Source organism: Ambystoma mexicanum, chromosome 6p (assembly GCF_040938575.1).
Source record: "Ambystoma mexicanum isolate Mex_15411 chromosome 6p, UKY_AmexF1_1, whole genome shotgun sequence".
NCBI classification, from domain to species: Eukaryota; Metazoa; Chordata; class Amphibia; order Caudata; family Ambystomatidae; genus Ambystoma; species Ambystoma mexicanum.
Genome location: NC_090935.1, coordinates 1,523,840,992 through 1,523,868,940, shown reverse-complemented (window position 1 = coordinate 1,523,868,940; position 27,949 = coordinate 1,523,840,992).

Sequence of the window (27,949 nt, the reverse complement as noted above, 5' to 3'; positions counted from 1 at the left end):
GTACCCGCCGAGTCAACACTACCAGTATTCGTCTCAAAATAGTTAATGATCTCATCTCTTATGTCCTCCCGAAAAACCGGATCTTTGAGTGCCTCAGTTCGGAGGCGCCATGTCGGGATCCGCGCCCTCGGGGGGCAGTATTGCCACCCGAGGACCAGGGGCGAGTGATCTGAGAGGACCATCACCTTGTATTCTATTTGAGTGCTCTCTGCCATAACATCCGGCGTGGCGAAAACATAGTCCAATCTCGTGTGTAGCTGCTGTGGGGCAGAGTAATGCGAATATTGCCTATCATTGGGATGTTTTGTTCTCCATAAATCTACCAAGCCGAAATCATCTAGTAACACTTGCAATGCTTTGGCCGCTGGGGTGGGCCTGTCAATCCTGCTATCAGATCTGTCCACCTTGGGGTTCATTACACAATTGAAATCCCCACCCCAAATAACAGCGCTTCCCACACACATACTAAGGTTGGTGCACAGAGTCCTGAAGTATGCCGCCGTGTTATGGTTGGGGGCGTATGTGTTCACAATGCATACCTCTTTATTCTCCACCAGCCCTCTCAATATAACCGTCCTCCCGTCAGTTTCCGCCACTTCCTGTAGTAGCTGAAACGGGACATGAGGCACCACCCAGACAAGCACTCCCCTAGCGTAAGCAGAGTACGACGAACCCACCACAACCCCTTTCCATTTTTTCCCAACTAGCTCCAGCTTCTCCCGCGTCAAATGCGTCTCCTGTAACAATGCAACATCTATCTTTTGCCTTTTCAAATACAGCATGACCTTATTCCTCTTCATATAACTGTTAAGTCCCCTGACATTCCACGTTACTATCCTGAGATCTCCCATAGCGGTCTGATATCTTCCTCCCCCATTTCCAACCGAACCCTCCCGGTCATGCTATGCAGATTGAACCCTTCAGCTCTTCCATGTAGGCTCATGTTTAAACTTAAACTCCCGGAAACTATGTACACCCCAAACTTCCCACCTCCCTTCCCTCCCCCCACCCAACCCTTCCCCAACAACGCCCCCTCCAACTGTTGCCCAGCTCCATCCCTGGATCTCAGGCACCCCCACAACTAGCCCGGTCCAGCACAAACTTATGCTCACGGCTCAGTAGGGTAAAGTCGCCCTAATGGCCACTTAACTATTAGTATTTCAGGGGTGGGTTGCTTCCATTCTATTGCTCCTATTTCCAAATTTATTACGCATTGTGTTAACCCTATGCAGCTTCCAATTACATTTTACCCACTATATTCCAGTCCATGCTGAGCACAAGGCCCGAATGCTATCCAGTGTTCAACCAGTCTCGCTTCCCGGTATAATCCGGTACCCCCTCCCACTTACCCCCCAATGCCGTGGCACCAGTTTTTCAGTCGTCCTGTTCCTGCCGGTCACGGTCCACTTCTTGTTCCGGACAGCCTTGTAGATCCAGCCACGTTACCACCGCCTGGGGAGTGTAAAAAAAAGCGCTCTGCTCTTATGTAGCACCTTCAGCTTTCCCGGGTACAGGAGCATGTACTTGATGCCTGCTGCTCGCAGCCTCCTCTTGACGGCCACGTAACTGTATCTCAGTCTCTGCACCAGCATCGTGTAATCCGGGTATGCTGTAATGTTGGCGGATGCTTTCTGTATTGTCCCACCTTTACGAAAATATTCCAGGATCTTCTCCCTATCTCTATAGTTCAAGATCCAAGTCATGGTTTCCTCATTAAGGCGCGGTGCGCCTGCTCCACCATGAATCCCTGCGAAAGCTTATCTGCTCCTATATCTTGTAGGATCAGGTTTTCCACGTAGTTTGTAGGGTCTTGGCCCTCCTCTGCCTCCGGCAGACCGACCACCCGTATGTTATTTCTCCTCGCTCTTCCTTCCGCTTCTTCCACCCGATTTTCAAGGTTAGCAACCTGCTGTTTGAGTACATGAACTTCCTTTGCATTATTTGTGCTGACATCAGTATTGGTCTTTACGGCACTCTCCAGCCCACTTGTTCTCTCCGCCAGCCCCCTGACATCTTGCCGTAACAGGGTAAGTTCAGTCCCGACCGCATCGATTTTGCCCTCCAGGGCTGTCCGTAAGTCCGCCATTGCCGCGCCCCATTTGGTGCTCAGCTCCGATATAGCCTCCAGGATTTGGTGCTTATCTCCTTCTGGGGCTTCTTCAGCAGTAGTCACGGACGCGGTCCACTCCGATGTTGCGGGGGTCCTCTGCGTTTTCGCGAAGACCTCCATTGTGGGTTGTTTGGTCTTGGTTCTCAGACTTTTCACCGACATGATGCAACCTTGCCCACGTGTCTGGCTCCGGCCCGGTGTTGCTTAGTTGTTGTTTGAGTCGTTGGGGTCTCTGTATATCAACCTACACCAATTGTTACACATGAAATTGTTATTTGGGTGGATTGTAACTTCCGCGTCACAATTTCCTCTCAGTATCCGTGTCCGTTGTCAGCAGGGTGCTGTCTTCTGCATCTTCAATGATCTTTCTGGTCTCTGCGCCTATCAAAGGCTGATGGTACATACAAGGTGCATATACTCATTTGCTGCGTCCCAACCCTTACGAGGCCGCTTCACGGTCCACCAGTGTAATCCTTTGTTCAGGATCGGTCGCCATTTTGTTTTGGGCGGTACAGGTCTCGGCGTCACTTGTTTTGTCCTTATTTGCTCTTCCACTCCTCGGTGCGGCTTTGGGATGTAATCCCTGCGTGCTCGTCGCTTCCAACTTATTGTGGGAACGCTGTCATTCCTCTTGTCCATTTCGTGTATACATCGTCCTGGTCTAGTGGCACCAAGGACGTGCCGCCTATCTCATGGCCAGGTGGCCCAATGCTGTATACATCCTCTCGTCAGTCCGGGCTATTCGTGAGCTTCTCTCAGGTAGTTGGCCACTCACTGTTCCATCAGCCGCTGCACGCCTGCAGCCCATTCACTGCCCGTCTGGCACCCGATTTCAAGTGCCGCCGGGGGTCTCTTTGTGTTGGCAAGCCGCCATCTTAGTATCAATTGCGCCGCTCCCGTATCAGGACACAAAGCGGCCTAATTCCATCTGCTGTGTCCACTTTCTACCGCCGATACGCTCATCTGCTGCCTGGGGTATTCACCCAGATACAGTATCTTTTTTCCGCTGGAATCAGCCGTCAAAACATGCGTTTGCTTCGGATCAATAAGTCGGATCACAGAGCTCTAAGGAATCACAGCCTACTCCATGGCTGCTTGGCCACGCCCCCGGGCAATTACTGACTGTTATCACGGAAGCCTTCATTGTACTATCAGAGTACAGTGATAAGGGTACAGATGCTTCCACCACAAGTGATCATTGATGAACTTACATATACCCTATTTTTCCGCATCATAGAGGAATGCCCAGGACTCGTCAGGAGAACCACAGATACCCTAACCTTCATCAGAGATCCAAGAAACAACGAATTCCTAAACCAAGTGTGGTACAAATTAAAGTACGTGGTTGCAATCCACGCAGCAGGAAAGTGTAAAAACTGTTCACGTCAAAAGAAAGGATTGTGATCAGGACCCAGCAAACAAGGCAGATATCCCTGACTTCTGCAGATACCCAGCTAGCCCACAATGGCAAGCTCAGACTAGTCACAGACTATCCAGAAATGGTAGGAAGGCCTGCAGATGTGGACTTCATCACCTTCCCTAGAGATCCCGCCAACGCCCCACACATGGGCACACTTCTCCACAGCATAATACTCCAAGTGGAACTGTCCAACTTCCAGCGAGAATTCCTAAGGAGATTCCAGTGAGACCTTTAGCCGAGGGACAGAGCGAGGAGACAAAGACTGTTCATGCTGCAAGAAAGGCCTGTGATCTAGATGGTAGAAAATCAGAGCAAATGTCATTAATATCATAAGACAGCGAATATGCATACTGTGTTTTCGTCCACCTCATTGAAAACTTTCCAGAACTAGTGGGTAGACCCAGCAATGTTGACATACCCGCATTCCTCGGAGATCCAGCATAAAACCGTGCAATTAAACAGGCTCCTGAGGGCTATCATAGCGCAACTAAGAAGAAATTATGGACATCCACTGCTGAAAAGAGCCTTAGAAGGAGGAAATCCAAAATAGAACTGGCCGTCATTGTTTCACCGTGGAGACACTGTTCTTCAACTTGTCACCGAGAGACCTAACGAAAGGAGCAGTCACAAGAACTTCACCATCTTATTTTTCCTTTTCTGCATCCTTCTCATTTTTTCTATTTTTCATATATTGACTTCTGCTTTTATTTTTGTTCCTGTTGGTACAACATCTTATTTTTGCGATTTTGACTTGTTTTCTATTTTTCCATATTTTTATTTTTATTTTATTCTTGTTCCTATTTTTACAACTTTATTTTTGTACGATTAGCTCATTGTTTCCTATTTTTGCCACATGTTCACTTTTATCTTTATTTTTAATTTTATTTTTCAGCATTCCATTTTTTGTGTAATTTGGAGCAGTCCTTTCAGTTCTTCTTTCACATTGAACTGTCACCAGCATGTCCTTAGGACCAAGGCAAATTCAAGGCATCCACTGGAACCTCACCTACTTTAGATACGCATAAATAAATGTAATGTATCAGAACTGCTAGCCTAACCCTTTTCCTTAGTATAGCACAGGAACTGTACTGAGGACCCAGAGACTACCGTCGTCACTCACGTGAGGGGGGACATTGGAGAAGCACTCATTCCTCTAATAATAACAAACTCTTGAAATATGATACCAGAGCAAAAGAAGGAATAGATAACTGACTATGAACTCATTCGAAATGGGAGCCCAGAGCAGTAACTTGGTTTTACCCCCAACAGAAGGACGCCCCCGCTTTCCTGGGAGAAAATGCTGCCAGATGTCTTACAAATCTATCATGTGTATATGCTTGGTGATCATCATTGTCTTTCTTTCATTGACTATCAGAACTGCTCTCTCCATTGGTGTACGAAGCGCCTCAATTTCAGTGCACCTACCAGATAATGAACATACGAATCCCACAAAAGCACCCAGACCCTACATAGTGATTCCAGTTCCAAGAAAAGCTAATGATGAAGCAAATGATTTAAAATTGAATGTAATTAGCAGTGATACGTATACACTTGAGGTAATGAATGGGAAAAAAGCTGGAGACAGGGTCAGCACGGAATGAATGATAATGTAGCACTGGCCAAGGCATGCACCCACACACAGAATGTGCACAAGCAAGGGCAAGTGTCAATGGCTACAAGGCCTCCAACGAAGGCAGCAGAGAAGAAGAAACTGCCTACCGAACATCCAAGTCCAGAGAATAGTGGAAGTGACCAAGAAATGCCAAGTGAAATGCTAAAGAAGGAGGGAATAGCAAGATCCCTCAAAAGAACAGAAGTGGCCACGAAAGAACTCATAGAGAAGACACACATGCTAATAGAGTATTTGTTCCCATTCATAGTCCAAGCAAAGAAACTACACGAGGAGCTGAAAAACAGAACTAGAGAAACTATAATTGCAAGCACACCTACTCCAACGCAAGGAACAAGCCGCAAGCCTACAACACAGCCACAAGTTGGGAGGTTGGTGAACCGATGGTGGTTACGGGAAGTTTATGGCAGACTGCAAAAGGGAAGAAAAGGGAGCACAAATCCTCCTCTTACCAAGCAGCACAGATGCATTCAGAGACGTAGTCATAGCAAACTACAGAAGAACGCTGAGAATCAAGAGAAGCCCTTATGACGATAACAATGAACTTAATGATTACCTGGACAGCACAGCCCATCTCGGAAACAACATATGGTACCAACACATGAAGGAAGTAGGACGAAGGCAGTCAGAAGGAGAATGCTTCGTCTGTGCACTTCTACCATACAGCATGGGAAAATCCAAGATCTTCGTGGCTGTAGAAATTGATGTCCCAAGACTGAACGTTCAAGGAAAACCTGCAGAGGAGGCTCAAATCTGGAAGAGCAGGGGCCAAATGCAGATCTGGGGTCAGTGGTCTCCCCAGATGGATGGGAAGATGGAGTAGTAATCTGCCGAGCGTAGATGGTCCTTGGAGCATGCAAGGAAGCAAACGAGAATTTGCAGAGGTTATGCAAACCTCTGTGGCCAAAGCTAGTAAGGTTGCTAACATGGGTTTATTTATTTTTATTTATTTACATTTATAAAGCGCTCATACAGCCCGCAGGCATCGGGGCGCTGTTACAGGAATTGTTTGTTTTTCTTAGTTGCGTAATTGTGTTTTTTTTTTGTCTTAGTTACGTATTTATAACGCGCTTAAACACCCGCAGGTTTCTAAGCGCGGACCCGGGGATCGAACCTGTTGCTGCTTCGTGTCGTCTTGCTTCCAAGACGCGCACGCTGCCGCTGAGCTATCCTCCCGGGATCAAAGATAGATGGGGGCCTCTACAGATAGTGCCACTGGAGAGCCCGAAACTATGCTTCAGAAACAATGGCACAAGGAAGATGGGAGAGAATCAAAACTGCAGACAAATCTTTGAAGCTCCGGGAATGACACAAGGATCCACAGATATTATGGACCATTACTGGGCGTGTGGATCCAAGACATACATAAGGCTGCCGAAAAATTGGGGAGGCATATGCAAACTAGTGAACGTCCATGTTCCTGCACTAGTGATCCCTAAGAATTACCTAAAGTTGGACAGTTTCCCAAAAGCAGATGCTCATCTAAGAAGAAGATCTGTGGAACTGGTATCCAGGAAGAAGAGGGAAAATGACTTTTCTCCCATATCAGAAGAGGGATTCCATGCAATCCCGTATGAACACAGGCTGTTCAGCCTCACCTCAACAGTATTCACAACACTACTCCTTCCCCACATCCAAGTTGGAGTGAAGAATAAATGGTTGCAGATAACCAGATGGGAGTTATTGCAGACCATCAATACCACTATAAAAGGATTCAACACGATCAAAGAAGAGCAGAGAGCAATCAGACTGATGACCCTCCAAAACAGATATGTGCTTGACATGATCACTGCAATGGATGGAGGTGTTTGTGCAAAAATCGGAGAATCATGTTGCACATTCGTACCATCACACGATGAAGAAAACGGAACCCTAACAGAGGCCATAAGCATGCTGACAAGCCTGAAAAACCAGATGACCGAAGAAAGTGATGAAGTAGACGATGACAGATGGTTTGGAGACCTATTCTCGTGGGTCCCACAATGGATGGCAGATATATTCAAGTTTCTGGGAGCTCTACTAGCAATGGTATTGCTAGGATTCTGTGTTATCAAGATAATCATTACACAGTGCCAGAAAACTGCAAAGAAAGCCATAGGGATGAAAATAATGATTGATGTCGAACCAGGATGGAAGCCCAGAGACCTGAATGATGAAGAAATAAGAGACTTTGCGAAAGCCAGCAAATTTGCGCCAGAGGGAACAAAGTTCACATACCCTAAGAAACGAAGAAGGTATGAAGGAAAATGGATCTACTGCAGCCCAAATGGACAATGTTCAGCTAATGACATGGAATAAATATGAACATGTGAAGACAGCAGGGAGTTTGAAGGCAGTGATAAAAATATGGACTCCAAAGGCTCACACATTCACACCATCATGTACCAACGCAGAGGACGATGAGCATGACACTGAAGAAGCAAAAGAAATGAATGCAAAGGAGATTGCAGAAGTGGTTGATGAACCAACCAGACCAGAGGGGGGAGTGTAGAGGAGGTCCCAGACATGGCCTGCGCCCCTTCCTCTCATTTCGAGGTACCGGGAGTGTACTCGCCAAGGTATGTGACGTGTGAAGAGCAAATGAACCTACAAAGAGCTGCACTGGGACTCTGCCCAGTATACATCAGAAGATTCGGTTGAAGCACCCATAACCAGACAACCCTGGGCAGCACGGTACCCTATCAGACAGCCATAACAGCTGCTGATACGAAATGAGGAGTACCTACACACGGTCCACAAAGAGACCCCAAAAGCCTTAATGGAAGGCCAGTGGAAATGACACAAAGGCCTGAACAGAACCGAGAATGAACAAGAGAAGCTATCGGAGATAACACGCCAGTGCGAGTAACTACTAAATTGAATGGAATAGGCACAGAGAGGAGACAATGTTACAATGTGAGGAAACAGTGTTACGAGACAAGATGGAAGCAATCGTCCTGTTAAACGTGTGTAAATAGGCTTGAAACGCAAGATGCTCAGAAATCGATATTGCTTGCAATGCTTAGTAGAAGATAGAGTGGAAAGCGTCAACCATATATCTACCTCAATAAGGCACATTACACAAGTGCGACTCCATTTTGTAAAAGCAGAAAGGTACCCAGGCGGCCAGAGGCCCGACAGGCCAAGTTTCGAAACCCAGCCAAAGGCAAGAAAAGGAGTGGAATCGAAACTCAACAAAGAGCGGCTCATGCCTAGGAAATCGAGGTCAACCAGAGAAGGGGAGGAGAGCGTCAGCTCACAAGACTCCAACTTCAGAGCATACCAGCCTGCCTCATGAAGGTCAAGATAAGGGGGGGCCCATGCAGGTGGCTAGGCCGACACAGAATTAAATTCACTAAAAGCTGGAAACCGAAGCAGATTCATGGTGAACTAACACGTGACCAGCCAGGTGCAAAGAAGTACCATCGCCTGATGTCATCCAGGACCCGAGGATGCCATAACTTTTCCTGATAAAAGACTACAGTTTCGAAGCCATCCTTAGCCAACTAATTGACACATCGCCCTAAAACACTGATTGATGGAAGGGAGGCAGGGTGAAACTTGGGACACCAGGCACAGGGGTGTCCATTCTGCATGCTGCTAATTAAAAGTGGAAATTTATGTCTAGGGGTGTAATCTGCCCAATCACAATGGACCAAGTTATCTGAAGTCCTATAGTTATTGTAAACAATAGGACGTCGTAGTTGTAGTGACGTCTATCACACGTGATGTAGAGGGATGGGCGTAGACGCCCACCCAATAAGAGATATCCAATCCGCATGCCCTACTATCATATACAGATATAACACCTATACTTAAGTTACCTTTCCTAACCAATTATATTGCATTGTGATTTTTGTAAAGTTAGACGTTAGTAATGACGATTTCTGCCTATAACAAATGCTGGCCGACTGAAGTTCGAGGAAGTTGGAGCAAGACAGGTGATCGCACTACAGCTGATTCCCGTTTGTTTCCCTGTTTGATGTACTTGTCATTAAACGGACTTCCCTTTGCCAACCTATTGAGTCCTCGTTATTGAGTCGTGTCGGAGTAAGTGAATCCTGCACCCCCTGTCCTCACATGGTGCAGCTATCTTGTTTTACAAGTTCTAGAGGGTGAGTGCTGACCAATGGACCCGTCAGCGAATTCCTCTCCTCAAGAAAAGTATTGTTGCATTGAGTCTCTTCACCGTGTTTACTATGTTGGCATGCAGGTCGCCTGCGGGTGTATCATATATAATGAGAAGTATAATACCAAAATGTCGTTCCGTCTCAGTGTGAATAGTTAATTCACCATTCAATACATAATACATAATCTGTAGGAATTTAAATTTTATTTATGTGATGGTTATTTGAAATACTTATGAGCAGACCATCCTTTGGCCTCCCTTTAAGCCCCTTACTAGCAAAACTTTGTATAGTATACCTGCCATCTATTTTCAGGGGAGTAGTTACCCAGGTTTTCTGCATCATTGCCCAACAGTCTATCCGCTTCAGTGTAATGTGAGTAGCTGCAAGTGTTCCTGGAAAATATGCTTAACAGTTGGTTAGGGTCTCTGTAAGTTGCGCGTTTGCAGTATCAGAGGCAACCATGTCCAGCTTTCATGTTGTAAAGCATTAGCCTTTTCCTGTGTCAATATATTTTTTATTCTACGGATGCCTTGCTCATCTACAGCTATAGAAATATCCTCGTAGCTCTTTCTGCTGGGAATGTTATCATGTGTATAGTGTGTTAGCAATTTACGGTCGTTAACCAGACTGGCGATAGGTTGATCAGTGCCAATCCATGCTATTTCTTTCTTTTTAAATTCACAGTCATCCTGGTGCTGTGAAACATTTTCTATAGTACAATTATATCCAAGTGTGTCTAATTTAACATCGTATGTCATGACAAAGTTAAGAACAGATAGAGGGAAAATGTACAATTGCAATCATGTATGTAGTGTCCTCAAAGATATCAACTACAAAAATGTCCTCAAATGTAATAGAGCAAAGTGGGATGATGTTATGTCACAGCGACAATATCACAGAACGATTTAAATAATATTCAGTACTGAAGCAAAACAGACCCTGCACCCTTGAGTTTTGTTTTTCTTCATAGTCAAATCTGTTGTTATGTTAGTAGTAATGTGATTGTTAGTATCGCACTTAGCCACTGGAAACAGTTATTCTATGTCTTCAAGCATGACAGAGTGCCCCTCAGTCAGCTGCATCTTGTGTCTGGGCTTGGCATTAGTACAATTACAGTTGTGTGTATCAGATTCAAGGCCGGTTTTGGTAAAATAGTTATGAATGTCATTGGGAATACTAATGGTTCACTATCTGTGTTCCTTCGATCATACTCATTAGGGCCATTATGTCTTTTCTTTTTACTAATATATTTTGTCTTTGGTCGCTTTTTATTTTCCCTGTTATGGGCAAGGCCTTCTGCTTGTGTGCATCAAATTGAGCATCTCTGTTTGTAATTAGGACAGAAAAGGTATTAGTCCAGAAACACTTGTGTGTAGGCGTGTTATAAGTGCCATATCAGATCATATCAAAGGTTAACGTTAGTCCGTCGAGTATTGTGCGTAGTATTCCTTTTGTTATTTGTAGTTACTTGTGATGATTGGGACTTATTTGCATTTTTCCCTTTCTTTGCTTTATCCTTCTTTTTCTGTGATGCGTTTCCAGCAGTGATCAAAATCCACATTATCAATCATAATGCAATTGTTACCATGGGCTGTATAGTCTACTTCTTCATTAGCTATGATATTTTTATACGTAACCATATTCTCATTAAGATTAATTTCTATCACCTTAGTGGGTAAGTTGGACGTCTCTAGGTTTCTTTTTTGATTTATGATTGAGGTTGCTTCAATAGTCAATGCTATATCGCAAGCTGAGTTAGATATCACTTCATTCTTGACAAATCTATCAATGATGGCATTCAGCATTGTGGTTTGGTTTATTGATGAGCATTTTAATTTCTCACTTGATCTCACTAGCACAGTTAAGAGGCATTTCAGTGTCTTATATTGTGTAGTGGTTGAATTTGATTCTTGTGCTGTTGTATTTGAGAGAATATTGTAGGCGTATCGCTGACCAAGTCGCCATCCAAAATACTGGAATTATGGATGGGTAAGTGTGGGGTGCAAAGAAGGCTTCTCCCTAGTAGGTCTTTGTTCTCGTAATGCACCTCAATTTCTTCTTGATTGATGATATTGACTTTGAAGTTGATTATGGGCTCAGCTGTGCCATTGGGGCTTTATAATGACTCAGCCGTTAGTTGTTAAGTTGTTAGTTGAGTTATCAGACTCTAGAAGTGAATTAGACATTTTTATTGCCTGTTTCATGGTCGAATGCGTAGTATGGCATGTTGTTTGCGTTATCCCCTTGGCCATATTCATGCCTGGGCAGGATGAGGAGGAGGAGAACTGTGTATCAAGAGAGTTTGTTATCAGGGCCGCTTCTTCTTCTATTGGTGAGAAGAAATTTGCGATTTTAATTAGCTGAGTATGCATGGGCTCGGCTGACTGGATAACCTTTAATGGGATTTATATAGGTTAACATTTGTAGCATTAGTCAGTGAATCTCTTACCGCTGAGATGTTGTTCCCATTAATCCCCTGGTCACTGCTGGTCCTGATTGCAGGAGTTGTCACCAGTGCTATTATTTCTACCACAGCCTCATCAGACTCAGCCACTCTGCTGAGTGACAACATGATGGCAACATGCTTTGTGCACTTTGCAGGCAGCTTGTGCATCGCTCAAGCGCTGCTTTACCATGATGCACTAGTTAATATTGTGCCGCTCGAGGGAAAAGTCTACGCAAGTGCAGTTCAAAGGTTTCTGGTCCCTACAATCACCGGACTTGTTTAAAAGTAAAACAGCAGGGGGACAATCACACACCGCATACTTTGACCCACAAAGCCTGCAGTGGGGTCAACCCTTTCAAAAAACAAGAGACCAGCTCACCTGGCCTCTCCATTGTGTACTGTCTGGGAGGAAAACTGGAGGATCATAGGATTTATCAGGTTCAATATACCCCGGGATCTGTGAGTGAAGGCCAAACAAAGCATACAAAAAGATTTATTTGGAAATGGTCCTGTTGGAAGGCGGAGCAGCTACATACATGAATTACTGTGATGACGAAAGGGAGGAAATAGCTGCCCCCCAATTCCCAGCCAAAAACTGTTTGTGAGAGGCACTATCGTGCAAGTGCTCACCATACAAACAGCAAGTTCACCAGAAAGAGGAACTAGCAAGTGTGAATCACCCTAACATACATCAGCATGATGTGAAAGGCAAATACATCAGAGCACTGGAAGTGGCAGCGGTGCACGGTACAAATCAACTTCACATAGCACAACAAACTGCCCAAACAACAGTACTCATGGCAGTAATGACTGGGCAGCATCTGGCTCTGAGGTAACATTGCTCCCACTGAAAGATGGATGTGGGCTCTGGAACCTCAATGGGGGGTACCCATAAAGTCAAATTGCGGCAGTAATTCATGAGCCACTTGGGGTCTACTCTTGGTTACTTGACAATTGCAAGCACTGGACAGGCTTCAGTGGTGAGGTGAAGGTGCCGTAGAGGGAGCTGTGGATGATTGCCAACTCAAGGACGTCTGCTTAAGGTCGAAGGGCCAAGAGTACAGATACAGGGAGGATGGCCAAAACAGCCACTACATTATGATACTTTTAATGATATCTGAAAACTCCCTGGGACACTCGATGTCGGTGTCATAGACACACTCGATTCAATGTGTCATGGGCCTAAGAGGAATATGCCTTTGTTGCTCTTTTTGCCTATGATGCCAATTCATTAGCACATTCCACTGGACATGAGATCACTCTGTGTATTGCACTCCTATCTCGCATGCCCATGGATGTTCACTGCTTCCTTTATTTTAGAGGATGAAGACCGCAGTGCAGTGGAAGTGCAAGGCCTCAGGGGGCGTTGGCACACAGGTGCATGGTGGTCAAACTTGTCAGAAACACCACTGAACTTTCATTGGTACAGAAACTTGTAGTCATAGCCCTTACACTTACCTGTACATAGTATCCATCTCCTATAGACCTCCTGGACCTGCTACTCCTGTTACTCCCTTTTTGGACATGCTTAACATGATTTGCTTGACGCCTATTTAGGATCTGAGGCACTTAATTATTCCCATTTAATCATCCTAGCCGACCTTTATATATGGTGCAATGTCCAAAATATTGTAGAGAAATGTAACTATACAACTGCAATTTTTCTTGGAGGAACCTAATTTGTTGGATGTATACCAGTCGGGATTCAGACCAGGCCACGGAACTGAGATGGCTCTAGTGGCAGTCTGGGATGATCTGTTGAGGGCTGCCGACGATGGGGTCATTAGCATGCTAGTCATGCTTGACCTCTAGGCAGCTTTCTACTCAATTGATTTTAAGATTCTTCTTTCCAGGCTGACATCGGTAGCAAAGGTCTCTGATGAGGCACTGGAATGGTTTCGATAATTTCTTACTAACCGCACACAGCAAGTAAAAATTGGTTCATGTTTTTCCGACTCTCTACTAGTGCATTATGGGGTACCTCAGCGCACTGCTTTGTCCCCACTGTTGTTCAACATTTATATTCAACCACGTTTTAAAAAAAAAAATTGAGTTTGGGCTGTGTTATCACTCCTATGCTGATGACACCCAATTTTATGTATGGCTTTACCAACCATGTGAGGCCATGGACAGAGTTTAACTGTTTGTGGAAAAAATCAAAACCTGGATGCTGGATAATAAACTCCAGCTGAATCCATCTAAAATGGAAGTTATTGTTTTTGGGCCAAAAATGGCAAATATCCTCCAAACAATTCCCTGTCCACTTCTGTTTGATGCTCCTACAATGTTTTCTGGCCAAGTAAAGAATCTTGGTTGCATTTGACAATCCAATCCTGACTGCAAATTGTATGTGAATCGGACAATCAAATTTGCCTATTACCAACTGAAATTGATTAAGCCTCTTCTGCCTCTTATAGCAGAGAAAGAACGTTCAATAGTGGTTGGTATATTAACAAATTCCAAATTGGATTATTGTAATGCACTCCTTATGGGTGTTCAAAAATTCCAAAAACAAAGATTGCAGGTTAGACTGATTTTTACATTGTCAAGGAGGTCAGCTGCTTCTCAGTATTGGAGAAGTCTTCATTGAGTCCCGATCCAACAGCAAATTCTGTTCAAGACTCTGTGCCTGGTAGTTAGATGCATTCATGGCCCCGCCCGACATACTTAGTGTCTAAAATCCAACATCACCAGCCTACCCGATTACTTTGATCAGTCGGGCACAATTTGCTGGTTGTCCCTTTCACCAAAAAGACAACCGGGGGTGATAGGTGTTTCTCTTCCTTTGGTCCTCGTTCTTGGAATTCTTTACCCAAGGACTTTCGACAGATCGAAACCCTATACGTTTTCAGGAGGAAACTAAAAACCTATCTTTTATGTAATTTGCCCGGACCTCGATAAGCTTAGGATAGCATAACGATACAAACTACTGATTTTATTAACATCTGCACCTATACGTAGTTCTGCTTAGACCCTATTCAACAGGTATGCATGTTACAAATGTTAAAATCAAATCCAATCAAATCAGTACACAAACATCTTCCCGTGTGAGGAGGACCTTGATGAGCACTACCCTGAAATCCTGAATGATCTCAATGCATGTTTTCTGCATTGCCCATGGATGTGGATGATTGGCCTGGTGCGACTCATGTGAAAGTCAATTGTATCATTCACCAATAACTACAGTGGCATTGGACACCCATGACATAGGATGTAAAGGGTGTTCATGGGCAGGAAGGGTATGGCACCTTTGATGTGTGTTGAATTTATTGTGCATTGTGACTGGATCAGACTGATGAGAATGCACTGGACACCTTCCTTCAGCCATATGTCAGAGAATTGCCATGAACATGGAAGACAGCGAGGAAGGAGGCGTTGGGGTTGATGAGAGACATTATGGTGAGCGAGTCTGTGAAATCTCAAATCGAACATTGACTGTCCTTGGATGGGAGTGACATGATTTTCAAGCTGATTATGTCTGTAGCTTAACGTGAAAAGCCACGAAATACTACTAACAACATGCCTGTGGTTTAGAGGTACAATAAGGTGCATGTGCAATAACCATATCAATCAATCAATCAATCAATCAATCAGTTAGCTTTATTTTGGTAAGCAATGCCATAGGAGCAATATATTGACACAATTTATCAACAGCAACTCATTACATGCAATAACACTCTGAAAATACGGCTGTGACAAAATAAAATCTGATACAATTGGAGAACCTAGACAAAAAAGGTTACATAAACTAAATCGGTTACAGGCTATTGGCATAAATAAATAAATAAATAAATAAATAAATAAATAAATAAATAAATAAATAAATAAATCTCCCATCATCAAATTACATTGGTAATACTCAATCCTATTCGACCTACAGGTGATTTACTAAATTGCACAATCATCTGTAATGTCTCTAAAACGCAACATAATTGATAACATAATAGAAGCAGAATGTGGCCACACATAAAACATTTAAAATACATAAAAACAGGTATTTAAAAGAAGAGACGGCCAACGCAATTACTTGTTAAATATCAAACAGTATTTCTAAATACAAACCCAATGATTATACAGCCAATATAGTTTGGATGATAGGCAAATTAATAACGAGCAGAAAGTGCAAGTGCAAATAGATGTATTAAAAATGTTGCCACATGTAGACCGAGGCCAGTTATTGAAACATCAATCCAAACGACTTAGCAATTCAGGGACTACAATTTACTTGCATATAAGCTCTCTTCATAGGGCTCAATGGGAATGGGTAAGTAGCTAATAACGGTACCGCAAATAGCGGTACCGTTATTAGCTCTAAAGTCCTGTAACGGGTCCCGTCCTTAACACCTGGTCATACCGGGTGTTAAGGTAGGGACCCGCTAAGGGAACTTGGGATGGGGTGCAAAGGGATTACCGGCACCGCTGTCCTTAGCGGTGCCAGTAATCCCTTTGCGCCCAACTCGTAATGAGGCCCTATATCACAACACAAGACCTAGGGCCTCATTACGACCCTGGCGCTCCCGTAATGAAGGGGGCCGGTACGGGACCGGCCCCCTTCATTACGGGAGTGCTGATTACAAGCTTCCTATCGCGGGACCCAGATCGGACTCCTGGTAAAACCAGGCGTGCTTTACGGGTCCCGGGAGAGGAAGAAGGAAGTAACAACAGGCCAGTTGTAATCTGCCCGTTGTTACCTCCATCCCCATTCCCATTGAGCCCTACAGGGCTCAATGGGAATGAGGAATGGTACCTGCAAGGAGGAATTACTGGGTCCTCCAATGTTGGAATGACCTGGTTATTCCTCATTGCAGGAACCTGGTAAATGAGCCCGGTTTGGTGGCAGCCGTGGAGCTAATAGCTCCATGGCTACCGCCAAACTAGTAATGAGGCCCCTAGACTTCCTAGCGATTACAGAGACCTGACTACATGCTGCATCTGGGCAATCTCTCTCTCTCTCGCTATCCCTAATGACTATTCCATCACAGATGCGATAGAGACCCCAACAATACTAAATGTGTGGGTGTCGTCTTCTGTTAGGCAGAATCACCTGCAGTACCCTTTGGGAACACTACAGGTAATTAGGACTACAAGTGTAAGCACAATTTCACCTTTGGTGCAGGCCCATACTACACAGTAAAGTGGTAGCGATGGCTGAGTAGCCAGACTTATCTCAAGAGTTTAAGTGAGCCGTAGAACAAGTTACACAAAGGACCAACTAATACAGTGATTCAAGCAAACACTTACTCAAGGTTTCTCAGTAAAAGAATATACATTTATTTACTCAATCACTTATAAAACATTACACTAGCACAAGCAGCTCAATATCACACACTAATGCAGCACAAAAATCCAACCGGTAAGTAACTAAATATTTTAGCTCAAAAATGAAGTGTGAGCAAAATGGCACTTTAGATACTTAGAAAAGGGACGAAAAGACAAGGTTATAAGAAGAGAAAGCCCAAATACAATCATAGGCAGGCCAAAGGGTTCAAGTTAAATACAATCAGCAATTCTTCTCAATAGGCCTGGGCCAAAGTCAATGGTTCAGAGTCCCTTGTATAGGATAGCACAGTTCTGGCATGTAACGGTTAAGTCTTTGCCACAGATTTTTAAAGGATTTGGCTAGGCGAAAAGTTTGACGAATGTTTATGGAAGGACAAGCCTTCGTAGTTGAGGATAGTTTCACGCACTTTCTCGATGGCCCAAAATATTTCCAGACTGCGTTTGCACAGTACCTTTTTAAATTAAGAAAGCTGTAGCTGAGGCAGTTCCTGGCAGTTCGGGCAGATCTCGCTGTTCCTGAGCTTCAGTCGTGGGGACAAGAAGGAGGACGTTCGGAGGTTCCTGCACTGCCCAGGGAAGAGGCCAAAAGCTGTAGCAAGAGGTCGGTTCAAGGTGTGAGGGCCTAAAAGTCCCCCTGGTTTCCTTCATATGGCTATCCGGTTTAAAACAGCACTCCGTTGAAAATTCGAACAGAATAGGACGGTGTCCAGCTGGCTTGCAAGTTGGTTGCTCCCACCAAACTCAAGGGAAGAAGTTAACCTTGAAGGGCAATTCAGACCTGCAGCAGGGCTTCACCGGTCTTCCAGGAGTTGCAGCAGTCCTCTTCCTTCCTCTCCTCTTCGGTTCTTTCGTTCCAGTGGTCGACTCTGCTTTCCAAGTCCCAGAGACCTGCTTTTAAACAGTTTCCCCCCCATTCATTCAGCCTGGCTGTCACTCACCCAGCAGTGTGGCTGTCCTTGCCAGTCAGCCAGCTGGCCAATCACACCAGAGTGCATTCAGGTCACCTAGGAGACTAAGCACAGGGAGTTTCGGGCACCTCCCTCACATCCTGTCCACCCCAGACACTGTGGCACCAGAGGAGGGCTTCAGCACAGAAGCCCGCCAAAGGGCACGAACAAAGGGACCAAACAGCCCTCAGACCCATATTGAGCATCCTCTCCCCTCATCAGAACTACTGTCCACCTGGGCCAGTATCCACATTTGAAGAACATATTACTACCCTTCTCTCCATAAAAACCAAGCCAAGCCAAGCTCACAAATCAACCGACTGGGTGATCTCAACCTCGGCTTCCAAGACGCCAAGGATGCTAAAGCTGTAGACATCGCCAACATGATAACCAACTTATCCAATATGCCCTGTGCCTGGTCAGACCACTATCTGATCACATTCATTATCAAGAATGACTATCAGCGCACCACTCAGAACCTCTCTCCTCCTATCTGCATGAGGAACAACAGGGATATATCTAGGGAGAAACTGCTTCCACTGATACTACCCATCTTCAACAACTCTATCGAATTGCACACAGACCCCATTGCACTAGTTGACATCTACAACCAAACCCTCCTTGAGGCCATCAACACTATTGCTCCACCTAAACTATGCAAACAGAAACCCAGCGCACACCTTAACTCTTGGTATACACTGCACCTCAGAGGCGATTCTTTGCGCTAAAAAAAGACACATACACAAACCGGATCAGCCAAGCCAAATCGAGTACTAAAGAACTCTTCAATATACTTAGGGAATTAGAATCCCCAGCAGCGCCCCCTGACACTTGCGTCAAAGACATAGGGCCTCATTACACATTGTGCGGTAAATGTCAACATTTACCGGCATAGTGCTATTAACGTGTCCACCTTGGCAAGAGGGCGCTAATTGCGTACCATTACGAGTACGCGGACACGAGCATAGCGCCATGCCGGTAATGACCCTACCGCCATGCCGCTAAAGACCCCAAAAAGTCCCTTACCGGCTTCGACGAAAGTGCAGATAGCACCTCCGCCTTCACTCTACATGCAAATAGCGGTCACCGCTATTAGCGGTGACCGTTAAATTGCGGAACCGGAAATAGCGTCATTGCACAGGAACGGGAAGGAGCACGGCGGCCATCTTTAAAAACACAATCCATTGCCATCCTCTGCATCCAGGACCTCTTTCCACAAGACTCCAACACAAAATCATCCAGGATAGCGCGAAGATGCCCAAGGCCGTCAAGAAAGGCGCTGATCGCCGCGAAAAGAAAAATTCAGCGACAAGGAGCTGATCATGCTTACTGAGACACTTGCGGCAAATGCCAATGTAGTATTTACAAATGACATGCAGCGGGAGACCCTTGTCAAGAAAAAGGCCATCTGGGCAGAGGTTGCCCACAAAGTCAGTGCGTTGGGCACCACCACCCGCACTGTCAAGGACTGCCGAAAGCGGTGGGACGACCTATGGGTCCGTGTACAAAACATCCTGTCCGTGAATCGCAAGCTGGCAATGGCTACAGGAGGTGGCGCTGATTCCCCTATAAAACTCCAGGAGTGGGAGGAGACCTGCGCCACCACAATTGGTGTGGAATCGATCGAGGGTGTCGGAGACATGGATCATGGTGCGCCCACTTCATCAGATGGAGGTGAGTGTATACATCAAACAATGCACAGTGAAGGGTGATGGGCCCCCCAAATATGAGTCCATAATCAGGCCATCGATCCAGCCACAAACCTACATGCACGCATCACTACATACACGTGCAACACAGACCCATTCATGCATGACCCCCCCGACATCCCCATTACCGGAATCAAAAATAAAGAGGCCCCAATGCATAGAGCGGCATGACGTAAACATTCTGCATAAGGCACGTAGAACCATAAACGATGATATTCCCTATTTTTGTCCTCTACAGGGTCACAGACAGACACTGATGAACCGGGCACTGTGACACCTGCTCCACCAGCTACGAAAAAGCCCAGGACACATGACAGAGGGGACACCGCCACCACCTCAAGGGGAACCGAGAGGAGTGATCAGCAGCAGAGGGGCAAAGGCAGCAAGAGCACCAGTTCTACACAGCCTGAGGCCACGGCTGCTGCAATTGTTCCACCCACGGCAGTGTACCCCATGACATTGGAAACCAGCACGGAGGGCCCGCACTCTGCTGCCACCAGTTCCACTGGTGAGGCAGCATCCACCGCCCCGCTTTCGGACGTGGAGGAGGCAATTGACGTTCAGAATCAAAGCCAGACCCCCAGCCGACCACGGTCCATTGAGCCAAGCCCAAGGCCATTATCACGATCAGGTAGCCATGTAGAATCAGGCAACGAAACTGTGGAAGGGCGATGGAGCCCTCAGGTGTCCTCACCTGATGCCAGAGGCATGGACCATGGTGCAGCAGCCACCCCAACAGCTGGACCCAGTCAACACGACCTTGCAACCATCAGCCAGAGGCAGGTTGAAATCACTGTGCTGGTTGGCCAGCATGTGGCAGAGGCAGCCTGAGGGATGACCTTAGGTCGTATGCAAGCCAGACAAGGGAGGGCATGGAGGCCTGCACAAACAGGATTTGTGAGGAAATGGGCCAACTTAGGCAGGCCGTCACACGTATTGCGGACGCCATGGAGCGACAATACTCCCCAACACAGGATCAACCGGGCACCTCCTCCTCTGCGAGTTCCCGACAAACAACCCCCCGGCGCCGCTCTCTGCGCACCATGAGGCGCACACCATCCCAACCACCCAATGGCGGAGGAGGCCATGAGAATTAGGGGCAGCAAGAACTTGCTGGCACATGTTGAGCAGGACACCTACACACTATAAGCCTCACATGGGGGTGTTGTGGGGGGAGGGGGAAAGGGTGTTTTTGGGAGTGTTGTGGGGGGAGGGGGGAAAGGGTGTTTTTGAGAGTGTTGTGGGGGGAGGGGGGAAAGGGTGTTTTTGGGAGTGTTGTGGGGGGATGGGGAAAGGGTGTTTTTGGGAGTGTTGTGGGGGGAGGGGGGAAAGGGTGTTTTTGGGAGTGTTGTGTGGGGAGGGGGGAAAGGGTGTTTGCACAGTTGGGGCCATGCACTTTTTGTTCACATTTTGATCACAATACATGAACATTTAAAACACAGGCTTGGTCTTCATCATTGTGTATGTGTACTTCATTGGGGACATCGTCCTTTGTGGGCCTCACCACATACATCAGGGCAACAATACCCATCTCCATCCATAATAGTTCTCCCTTGTATCTCATAACATTTGTGTTACCTTGGCATGCATTCAAGGGCACATTGCTGTCTTGATGTTGTGCTGTGCTGATTCTGTAGTACCATCTTGACGCCATGTTGCTGATTTGTGTGGTATGTGGTGTGGCATGATGTGCAATGTGGATGTGGATGGATGTGCAATATTTAGGAACCTGGATTGTACTCTATGTTGTGCAGCTCATAATTGCATGTAGGTTCTCCTCAAGGACATTGCGGCCTTCCCTGATGGACATTGGCCTACATCTGTATGTCCATTTGTCCTACAGACGACAGTCAACACCCAGTAGGAGTATGTATCTCTCCCCACCACATCACACTGCCATGTGCTTGCCCTGCTACTCACCAAGTAGCCAGGAACGTTGTCCGGCTTGTCGCTCCATGTAGCGTGGCATGTTTGAGTTACGCAGGGCCATGGAATCATGGGTTGATCCGGGAAATCGGGCACAACAATGTGTGATTATCTTCTTAGCGTCAGATACCATTTGCACTTTGATGGAGTGGAATTGTTTTGTGTTTTGGTAGACTACTTCATTGTGATGTGGGACCACTAATTCCACATGGGTAGAGTCGATGGCCCTGATGCAACTTGGGATGCCTGCCAGTGAATAGAAGCCAACTTTGGTGTTTGCGATCTCCTGGGCAGTCCGTGGCAAGAATATGTGTTCCCGTGCATGCTTCAGGAGGGCATCGAGTACCTGGTTCAGCGTGCGTGAGGATACTGGTTGTGAGATGCCATGCATCTGCCCCACTGTATGCTGGTAGGTGCCTGTGGCCCGGAAGTGGAGCACAGTCACCACCTTCAGTAGAGGGGGGAATGGCAGTTCTGATGTCTATGAGGCTGACAATGTCATCATGTGTCATGTACACGATGCTGATGATGGTATCCCGGTCCAGACGGTACAAGGTGTGTATCTGCTCAGGGTTTAGGTTTAATGGACTGGCTCGGATCCTGGGGATTGGTAGCTGCCTCTGTGGTATGACTAGGTGCCCTGGTGGTGCTTGCTGCGCCTGTCTTGCCACCCTCCTCCTTCTCCTCTTGCGTCTCCTTAGTGCTGCCTGTTGTTGTTGCTGCTGCACTGCAATCATGTCCTCCAGCTAATATTGGAACCATCTTGGTGTGGGAATGGGTGTGTGAAGGGGTGTGGTGTGCTCCTTTTGTGCTGCCACAGTCTCCATTGCCTCCACCTGTGCTGATTTTGTCCACCTGTGGCAGGTGGGAACACTGCTAGGTTCTGATAACGGGTGGTTCGCGATGCCGGTATTTGCGCCATGCTGGTAAGGGGTTTGGGGGGCTTTTCCATGCCGCTATTAGCACGTCCGCCTGGCTTGTGATGCTGTGCTATTAGCGGCATGGCTTTATTTACAGAATCGAGAGTCGCGTACCCGCGGGCTAGCCGCTATAAGTGGCACCGTACTTAGCGGTGCCGCAAATAGCGGTGAGCCGGGTCGTAATTGAGATGGGGATTTAACGATACCGGTATTCCCTTACCGGTAACGTTAAATCCCTACCGCACAACGTGTAATGAGGCCCATAATGTGGTGCTCTAACATTCAAAAAGCACTCCTAGATAAAATCATTATGCTCCAAGAAAGAATTGAATCTAAAAAAACGGCCTCACATTCGACACATCACAATTCACCCTTCTAGCCCCACCTCAACACAACCACAAGCTGTTCATCTTCTCTCCACTCTCCACCAAAGATGTTGAAAACAAAATCCTAAAACTGAAACCATCTAACTGTCATTGAGAGACCTGCCCAGCCCCTATCATTAAGGAGGCAACTAAAGATCTTGCTCCCTTCATCTCATCTATACTCAACACCTCATTTAATACCATCATTGTCCCCTTCAACCTTAAAGATGCTTGGGTTCTCCCATTACTTAAGAAACCATCATTAGACCCAAGTATTCCTACCAATTATAGACCCATCACCACGGTCCCTTTTCTTCTGAAAATCCTGGATAGAGCAGCCTACCTGCAGATCCAGGAACACTTAAAAACGAACAATCTCCTTGGCTTCAGGCAATCAGGCTTCAGATCCATGCACGGGAACGAGACAGCCATGATTTACTTGAAAACTCAAATAGAAGAACTAAAAGACAATAGTAAACTGGCCCTCTTGTTATTGCTTGATTTGTCGGCTGCATTTGACTTGGTAAATCACCAAGTATTATGCAACCATCTCATCTCTGCAGCACATTTTTCAGACAAAACTATCACCTGGATCAGATCATTTCTAGAGAACAGAACTTTTAGGGTCTTCGCTCCATCAGCCTCCGCCAAAACCTGCACCATTCATGTACAGAGTCCCCCAAGGATCATGTGTATCTCCAACACTCTATAATGTGTTTACGAAGCCCCTCTTCGATATCCTCGATCATTTTGGTGTCACCTACACAAATTATGCAGATGCCAGCCAAATACTCATCCCAATCACTGGTGACTATAAAGTAGACTCTAAATCAGTCAACAACATTTAACTTGTCATCCAAGCCTTGATGGCACAACATAGGCTCTATCGTAACGACGATAGGACAGAGCTACTCCTCCTCGGCTCACAACATAGACACAACAAGTTAGATCCTATCTTTGAATCCTTCACCATAGATGGCAACACCATCAAGGTCTCTAAGGAAGCGAAAACTCTTGGTATCTACTTAGACTCTACTGTTACCTTAGACAGACATACTAATGCAATAACCTCCTCAACAGCCTACAATTGCAAAAACTAATCACTACATGCCGACCATTCTTAACCACTAACAACTGCACCACCATAGCCAGAGCACTTGCCTTGTCGAAAGTCGACTACTGCAATGCACTCTACTTAGGGACTAGCCGACGGAATAGAAATAAATTACAGGTACTTCAAAACAATGCCATTAGGGCAGCAATTAATTTCCCCAGAGCCCATAATATCTCAGAAATCAGACACAGCCTTAACTGACTCTCAGTTAACCAAAGAATTGCCTTTAAATCAGTATCACTCACACATAAATGCCTCGCAAACCTCTCACTGAGTTACTTGTCCAATCTATTCATGCGCAACACCTCCGACTGTCCCATTAAAGCTGCACAAACCCATTGCATTAAGACCCCAAGGTTTAAGCTACAGAAGGCGGGGGTAGTAGTTTCCCGGTGCTTGCTGCTAAACTGTGGAATACTCTACCCATTTCACTTAGATCTTAACCATCCTACCACTCCTTTAGAGGTAAAGTAAAAACCTGGCTATTAGCGTTAGATTACTAGCTATTCAGTACTAGACGTTATTCCTACGCCTTCTCGTGCCTGATATATGTAATTTCCGCCTGCAACATGTAAATTATGTCTATCATCGATGATCATTGTAATTTTGTAAATATTGTTTGTATGTATCACTGTAATGTATATATGTAACTGTTTAACACTAAGAAATGTGCTCAGATGCCTCAGGGCTTGGTATGTTTTACAAATAAACAAAATACAAATACAATAGATGGTCATTTTTCTTTCATGAGTCTGGCTAAATCAAACCCTAAGAAGTAGAAGCTCAGATGTTTTTTGTTTACTCGCATCTATGTCTATTTTCAAATCATGTCTGTGCTATACAGATACTGCCCCATTTCACCTAGTCGGGATACTGTTGATCAATAACACTTGCCTTATTTTATTAACATCGGTAGCTGGTGAGTTTTCTAAGTGGAGGGGCATAAATATTTCCCTCAAATATGCCCTAACGACCGAGCGTAACAATGAAGCATGGACCAATCAAGGGGTGTTCGGGAGGACCCTTGAATAATTCTTTTCAAAGTAATGGGTTAGGATTATGCATTTTACAGCACACTTTGTTGAAAAATTGGGTAAAAAGCCAAACAGTTTGAAATTTTGTTTTGTAGGGTAACTCATGAAAAAATTCAAATGATGCAAGTCAACAACAGTGCACAGGAGCATTTCTCCAACACATTTTCATGAGGCCTTTGCCACAATATGTGCCAGTATAAAAACATATTCACGCTGGTTGTGCTCATACATTTTGATGCTGGCTGCATCAATATATTCCAATATTCCCTTATAGGAACAGTCTCATGTTTGCTTTGCACATAATGCCAGTAATGATACTACAAGAAAACATATCCACTCTTGTTCTGCAAATATATGGCAGTATCCCCATGTGAGAACATACTACAGTTGGCTTTACCTTTAAAAAACGCATGCCACAGTATGAAATCATGTCCAAACTGGCTGCACCAAAATGCTAGTCTAAGAACTAGTTCACAAGAACACTGATCATGCTTGCTTTATCAAAGATGCCCAATATAAAATGTCTCCAACAAGAACAAGAAGTACGTGCCATGAAGAGATGCGATCTACTCTCACCGAAAGTGCGGAATGAGACCGTACACTCTCAGAAACCGAAATGTATTACTAGATTCAATTCAGATAGTTCATTGCTTTACAATATAATTAAACAGCATTGGCACATCTTACAACTCGACCGTGATATCACCCCGTGGGTTGACAACTCACCAAGTTTCATTTATACCAAGGCAAACAACCTTAAGAATATACTTTCTCCCTCATTCATGTCAATCCCATCAAAGCAACATACTTGGTTACATCAACCTCCATGCCCCGGTTTTCACAAATGTGGGGGTTGCTCCATGTGCTCCCATGCACTAGAGACCACGTCTATTGACTTTGGACACTTAGGCACACACAAGAGTTTGTCTTTTATTAATTGTAACTCCAAATTTTGTATTTATTGTATTAAATGTGTTTGTGGCCTTTACTACATTGGTAGTACCATACGCCCGTTGAAAATTCGAATCAGGGAACATTTATATTCAATTGCACAATCTGATTCCAAATACCCCTTGGCCATGCACTGGCAACAAGCCCACCAAATGGACAATAAGGCAATGATCAAATTTGCTGGGATTATGAAGGTCTCCCTCCCACAACGTGGAGGAAATCTGATACTGAAACGTAGGCAATTAGAAGCCCGTTTGATTTGCCAATACCGGACTCTAGAGTTTGGCCTAAACACAGACCATGAACTATCTGTCTTTTTGTGATTCCATGTTGTTTAAAGTTACCCCACATGTGCATTTTAAGGTACCTCCTCACATGTTATGACCAATAGGTATTGTTTATTTATATTGGTGTTAGTGGTGATCAGCCAATGACTACATGTGTTTATCTAATAACTATCATGAGTTCTCCTTTTAATGCTAACAAGTATCTGTTATATTTAACAGATTTCGGGTTGTTATTCTACCATATGGTTATGCTCCTGCAAGCTTTACCAGCCATTGCTCTCTAATCTGCAATACCAAACTAAGTCTAGGGCTCACATCTCCCCTAGGGTTAAGTTGCCATGACTCCTGTTCAAGATCTATTTTCTAGCCCCACATAGCACGCGCGAATTACAGCATATAGTACTATGAGTATTAACTGGGCGCTTTTAAAATTAGGCATGCATGTACCTCACATACACTATTGCCAACTGTGCGCAGTTCAAATGAATTATTTCTTTTCCGTGGATCGGTTAATTTTCTCAGAATTCATTTATCTCTGGTTGCAATCTGCATATTTTTTCTTTTATTTTCACTCATGTTACCAATATTAGTTTAACATGGCGCACGTTTTTTCTATTGTTTTAGTGTGATTCCGCCCGTGCGCGGCTGTCTTCTCTGTTGCTTCCCTCTCTTGTCCTAGTTAACTCGGGACACAGAGGTTCTGCGTTTGGCTCCAGTCCCTCAAACAGAAGTGAACGCGCTGGTGAGTTAACGCTGACACTTTGCACATGAACCCTACCTTCTAGCAGGGCTTTTACGATCAGTCCTTGTCAGTTCAGACGATTGCAGAGATAGCCCATTTAATTGGATAATTGACCTTCTTTGTTTTCTTTTCCTCCTTCACGCATTTGTACCCTCTGAACACTGCCTGCGCTACAGCTACACAATAATTTACAGATATGATCCTCGTGCAACTGCAAATTAATGGTATGTCATTTCATAAATATAATTAACTTATCTGTGTTAATTCCGCCCACCAGAGTTGCTTTAACATTGGTATCCCATCTCTGTTTTATAGGGAGCCCACGGCTAAATTGCCACAACAGTTAGTTTTCAACCACTGGTAAGCGGGGCATCATTTCTTCTATTTTGCAGCATATCTGCACAATCCGTATTCCTGGCTATCTCACCATTAACCTTAACCTACTCCCCTAGTGCAATTATTTCATTTATGCATTTTTCTCCAGTACACAGACTTTAGACAAGCCAAGATTAAGGTAAAATTATACAAATTTTGGATTAACACATGTAACTCTGGCTGATCACCATGAGCATTCTTTTTACTTAATAATTGTGTTTCTTTTCTTTTTCCTTTTCTTTCCCGTGCTCTCTCCAATGTGATACCCTTTTCCCACCGAACTGCGCACCTTATGTAAATATTTTTTTCTTTTCTGTACTGTTTTGAATTGAAATGTGCATTCAGTGTACCTGACTTTTACCTTATTCACCCTGTTTGCTTGCCCTTTGTTTGGTACTAATTGCCTTGTTTGCCCTGGGTCCGGGGCCTTGTTTGTTTTATTATTGAATTATGTTTGATACATGGTTCTGTTTCAACAAATATACTGTATAATTTTGTAAAAGCAGCCTCAGTAGAAGAGCTGGAAGCTCGAAACACGTGTCAGGCTGCAACAATTCCAGTCTAGCTACGTAATATCGCGCTTG